At 36.7% G+C, this 6,145-nt stretch overlaps 1 pseudogene; it reads left to right on the forward strand.

Moving 5' to 3' along the window:
* The first annotated feature begins 304 nt into the window (after positions 1–304).
* Positions 305–423, forward strand: LOC111742766 (annotated as a pseudogene).
* Positions 424–6,145: the final 5,722 nt, after the last annotated feature.

Raw genomic sequence — 6,145 nt, forward strand, 5'->3', positions numbered from 1 at the left:
AAACAGGACAAACAAACTCATGGACATAGACTAGTGGTTACTAGAGGGTGGGGGGGAAGGAGGAGGAGGAAGATGGGGTAAAGGGGTCAAATACATGATGACAGAAAGAAATCTAACTATGGACAGTGAACACACAATGCAATGTATATATATGCCTTACTGTTGAATTGTACACCTGAGACTTAATGGATTTCATTAACCAATGTCACCGTAATAAAAATTTAAAAATAAATAAATGTATTTCTTATTGTCGATCGTAGTCAAAAGTTGGAAAGACATTAGCCTAATGCATGAAGATAAAATAGTCTAGGGCCATGCCACCCTGAACAAGCCCAATCCTGTCTGATCTCAGAAGCTAAGCAGGGCCGGACCTAGTTAGTACTTGGATGGGAGACCGCCTAGGAAGACCAGGTGCTGTAGGCGTAAAAAATAATAAAAAATAAGGGATTGTAAGCTGACAAGGTCCTTGCAATTTGTGAGGTCAACCAAGGGTTGCCTCACCCTGAAAAAAATAAAATAAAATAAAATATAAAATAAAATATAAAATAAAATAAATTAAATTAAATTAAATAAAAATACCACTCTAAGGTACAAAGTATCATAGACTATAAAAGTATAAAATCTATCTGGTTGGGGGAAGAGAGGGGCGTGGTCAAGGGTCTAGAAAAGATTTACCAAGATAGCAATACCTGAAAGGACCCTTGACAGATAGGAAAGAATATGAGAGATGAACACTGCGGGGGGAGCACCCCACATAAAAGAAACAACATGAATGAAGACATAATGCTGCAAATAACAAGTGTTTAATAGGTGGCAAACAGTCCTAGCACATGGCAGCACTAGTATAATTAAGTCCAGACAGAAGGACTTAGGAAAAGTTCGGTTTGGCTAAAGTGTAAAGTACAAGCAGGTCAACAGATGAAGCTGAAAAAGCAAATCTGAGCCATAACATGAAATTGCTGAGAACCGAGTAAATATTTAATGAATGTTAGCTATTTCAACAAATCTTAGTTCTGGAGCTAAGTTCTGGATCTTATCTCTAAGATCCCCTACAATTCTAAAATTTTATGAATTACTGAAGGGCTATGATGCAAATTATATGTAAGTACAGAATATAAACTTGTAAGAAATTACAGAGTCTATTCTATTCAGTAAGAATATTCTAATCGCAGCTGTCTAGCAATAAAATCGACTGTCCCAAAAAGTGGTGAGGGTACTATAACTAGATGTATTTGAATAAAGACTAAATGCACTAATGTTTGAGGTATAATACAAGTCTACAATATAAAGTTCTGCATTTATCATACACTAATTATTCCATCAATTTTGGTTCTCACTCATCAATCAGCAAGAGCTCATGAATGAATTTTGAAGGGAGAGAGAGAAACAGATGGAAGGAGGAGGTGGGGATTGTATTCCATTGTAGATAAGTAGGAAAACAGGAAGCTTCTGAATGACATTTCCCGACATAGTAATTATCTTTACTAGGGTATCGTAATGGTGATAAAGCAAATCAACTGCAAGTACCTGGGCCACAGCTAAAATAATTTCTCAATGTATTTACAAAGTTTTTTTTAAGTTCCCAGAGCCTTTATGTGGAAAAAAAATCTTTCTTTTCCACACAAAATCTGTCAAAAGCGGTTATGCAAATCTTGAGAGCATAATCATATACAGGTTTGTTCATTACAGTAAAAGCATAACATCAGAATTAAAACCCTAATATAGCATATCCAATAACTGCTTACACAGTGGGAATAATTTCAGATCAAATGTCTTTATAATCAAGAATAAAGACACAATATTTCAAAAAAATGATTCAAAATACAAACTTAAAAATTAAAATTCAGCACCAATGCAAAAATATGGTATGAATATATGGTACTTTCGACCTGAATGACCATACTCTTGAGACTGTCATGCTGCAGAATGTGTCTAAAAATACTAGATAGACAATAGTGTCATGTTTACAATTTAGCTTAAAGTTTCTAAAGCACATTCTAACACTGCATGATAAAATGAACTGTAACATTTTAATAGTCTACAGAATATTGCTGTATATCTTTTAAATTACAAATGTTGATAATATCCAGTTGATGATTTCCTGTTTGCTTTACAGAATGGCAGACCAAAACAAAGACCTCTTGGTTTGGGAAGGCACTCAATAAACGTTTGCTAAATTCGACTTCTTTGCTCCCTACTAATAATGTCTTAGAAAGAGGGCAACAGAATCCAACATACTCCGCTAGGCTGTTTAAAAACCTGCCTTCTGACATGTCATGTCCTGAAACTATACTCATTTTCAATGCAAATCATTACCTTCAGAAGCAGAACACTAAATATGATGTAGTCTTATAAAAATGTTTAATATAGAAATAAAACTCCTTAAATATAACCACCCGATTGACTGAAAAGTCTGTAGAGAATCTCTCTTTTGTGACCGGAGACACACTACTGACAAATTCCTTTCAGAGACAACACCGTCTAATGAAAGAAGCTGTGGCTGATAATTCCAAAGTCCTAGGTTCAAATCTCAACTCAGGACTTCCTGGCTTAAGTACCTTAGATCACACTCACTTAACTTCTCTCAGCTGAAGTTCCTCTCATCTGTTTGAAAAAGAGGGGAGAGGCGATGTTACGGTGTAAGGCTCGGGTAGAATTATGATGTGGAAGTTCCCTGTAAACACTAGCTCATAACACGTTGAGCACATCCTCACTTTTCAGAACAAAATAATGGATATATATGTAACACCTTCTCTCCCCCTAGAGGATGTCTTTACCTCCAAGAGGTATGGGGCCCTTTCAGAGTCTGCAAAGGCTGGGACTGCTTCATGGAGCAAATAACTAAAGAGCCCCTGCCTGCACCCTATTTCAGTGAGTTGCACCTCACTTACCAACAGATTTAGTGAAATTCTGTGAACACTGGTTCGTTCAGATCTGGTTTCATGAACCTGTTCCCTCCCCCAAAAGATCTTTATAAGGTAAATTTCTTTTAAGGTCTTAAAGCTTTTTTTTTTTTTTTAACAGTGGGTTTTTTTCCCTATCTGAGGAAAATAAAGCAAAAGGAAATCAGGTAAAAGTAAGGCAGAAAATATGCATTACTTTTTAAATTAGAAAAAAATAAATATAACATCACAAAATTAAAATAAGGTATTCTAGTTGGTGATGAGGAAATTCTTCACCATCTACTAAACAAGAATTAGGAAAGGATAGACAACACATGCCCTGAATTATTTAAAAATTTACCTCATGACAGAAGAAGAAGGAACAAGATGACCTCCTGAAGCTGCTTCCACCTCTAAGATGCCAAAGTCATATGCATGAACGCAAATGTTTACTGCTTTTCTATTTTAGGGGTTCAATTACAAACACTTTTATTTGTTGTTGGTGTTTGCTGCTGCTGTTAGAGGATGCGAAAAGTATTTTCTTTGTCTTTGGTTTCCATATTTGGTAGCTCAAGGGCAATCACTATGGGAAAAGACAGATGTTTCACAAAAATATTTGGATTTTTCTCACCTAATGCATTTTGTGGAACAGGAAGCTCCTTGGAAAGGTAAAGTAAATAATGAAAGGACGTAGGGCTTTCCAAGTATTCATGGCAACAGAAAGGGAAGCAGAGACTCTCTAGATGGAAAAGAGACATAAGGAGTCAGAATATGGATCAAAGGGTTCAATAAAGAACAGACCCTTGTAACAAAAGGACAGCAAGAGAGTCAAGAGTATCATGAAATACTGCCCACTGCCAGGAAGAAACTTAAGGAGAATATTCAATTGTCGAAGGACAAAGAAAGGACTAACAGCCTCTGAGATCCAGCTTCTTCATCTCTATCATGAAGGTAACATTAGGGATGCTCTGGGACGCTAAGGGGCGTAACATAAGGGAGAATCCCCAGCACAATGACTGACTGACTTTTTTGATCCTCAGAAAAGATTAGTTTCCTCCCCTCTCTCTGATGTTAATCAGATTAAACTGAAAGGTAAGCTTAGCTATCACCTTGTCCTAAGCAATAAATCAAATAATTTGAAAATTTTGTAACCTATACAGAATTCCTATTAAAAAAAATAAAAAACCTAAAAGGCAGTAAGATATTACTACTACACAATCTCAAAAACCTTACCAATATCAAACCTCACCAGTGCAGTGGAAAAACTCCTTGCACTGCTATACCAGAGACTCCTTCCCTCACCAACATCCGAGCGATTCCTCCAAATTGGTGGGAAGTGGGTATAAGTTCTCCCTCCTTGGTGTAAGGATTATGAGTTAGCAAACAGAGAAAAATCTGTGCTCCGAGTTGGTGATAAGAATCAAAGCTGAAACTCAAAACATTTTCTCACAGGAATGATGATAATGGTTAGATTTTTAAGCTAGCAATTAAACAAATAATGCAGCTAACATACCATTTTTAATTGATTATTTTTCTCCTCTTAGTACAATATTTAAGCTACTTTATAGATTGAAATGGATTTTGTGAACAGGCCTAGGAGTGTACCTCTAATATGCTTAGGGGGAAAAAAAAAACCATATCCTGAGGTCCAAACAATTTCTACAAGAACTTTCAGACCGTAATTAAGGAAAAAACAGTACAAGAAAGCTAGCTGTGAGAGAAGCAGAGAGAGTTGCCTTGTTTCGCAGAAAAGGAAGCTGAATTACACTAAATCACAGCTGCTAACGACTTCAGAATAACTGCCTCTCTCATTTAACGAGCATTTAAGTCCTGCCCTGTGCCCAAGGCCGTGCCCTTCCACAGGAAATAAGATTTTTCTAAAACTAAACCCAGCCGTAGTAATGCAAGAATTTCACTGCATCTTCCTGAGTAAATCACACACCAAGTCCTAGTGTTTTGAGATTTACATATGCCTATCTTGATTACCTTGCACTGCCTCCTTCTCAGAACTAACACACCTGAGGAAATACCTACCTGGTGTTATTACTCTAAGTACTAAGAGGAAAAGAAGAAATTAACATTTATTAAACATTTGGTAGGCTCTCATTTGATTTTCACAACCCTGTAAATAATACCCAATTTACACATTAAGAAAATGTTGCCCACAACACTAGTAAAATGAAGCCAAGATTCAGAACTCTGCCAACTCCACTGCTCAAGGGCTGCCCCCACAAAGGAAAGAAATTATCCATTAGATGCCACTGGATGTCTGACCACTTTCACATCAATTACTTGTTATTCTAGTTAAGCAGTTCTCGGAGCAAGTTATGGAGAAGACTCTCCATTTCACAAAATCTATTTCGTATTTAGGGAAAGCTCTAACAGAAAGGGTAAAGCGTCCCCAGAGGTGAATCCCGGCTCTTCGCATCATTTCCCCATTCCGGCTCAACAGAGACTCATGCACTTTCCTCCCCTGCATCCGAGCGAATGTTATGTCAGTACTGCATCGCTAATTAAAAACTCCCGCAAGTTACCTTTCAAAATAAGACTTTCTCCCAGCACAGATCTCACTGCAGGTCCTTAAACTTAAATAAATTCAGTTTTCACATAACTTGCCTGATGGCATTCCTAAACATTTGTTAGCACTGTCGGTTTAAAAAGTGATTTTGTACTGAATTGTGAACTAAATCTTGATTTGGCTGCCATAAAAATGCGAAACAAAAACCTATGTTTAGACAGATTACCCAGCTATACTTTCGCATTACAACTTGGGCGGGGGGGGGGGGGGGGGGGGGACTGTACACTCAGTATTTTGAATGTTTCTAACTGAATAAGATGACAGGTGACTTACAATAATGCAATGTGACTGAACTCTATCATGCAATTGCCACGAAACACTAACATAAAACTAACGTTCAATCCCTTAAATTATTAAATATTCTTTTTAAAGAAGTTAAATGTTATAAGAATTATTTAGCTTCTGGAGTTTAACACTCGTAAGAGAATTTTTTTTTTTTAAAGAGGATTCTGAGAGAAATAACGGTGTCGTCTAAAAACAGATTTCTTTTTAACAAAACCTGGGCTATAATATACACTAAACTGAACACTGAGACATGTCCAAAATCACTTCTCATCATAAGGTAATTGTTTCTAATAATGAAGGCAAAACAAATTAAAACCGATACACATTTGAAGTCGAATGTCTGCAAAATTCTGAATTGGGAAAATGTCAACGTGTTTTATCCTCTTTTTTGGGGGGGGGG

This window comes from Pteropus vampyrus, unplaced genomic scaffold (genome assembly GCF_000151845.1).
Source record: "Pteropus vampyrus isolate Shadow unplaced genomic scaffold, Pvam_2.0 Scaffold100, whole genome shotgun sequence".
In the NCBI taxonomy this organism is placed as follows: domain Eukaryota; kingdom Metazoa; phylum Chordata; class Mammalia; order Chiroptera; family Pteropodidae; genus Pteropus; species Pteropus vampyrus.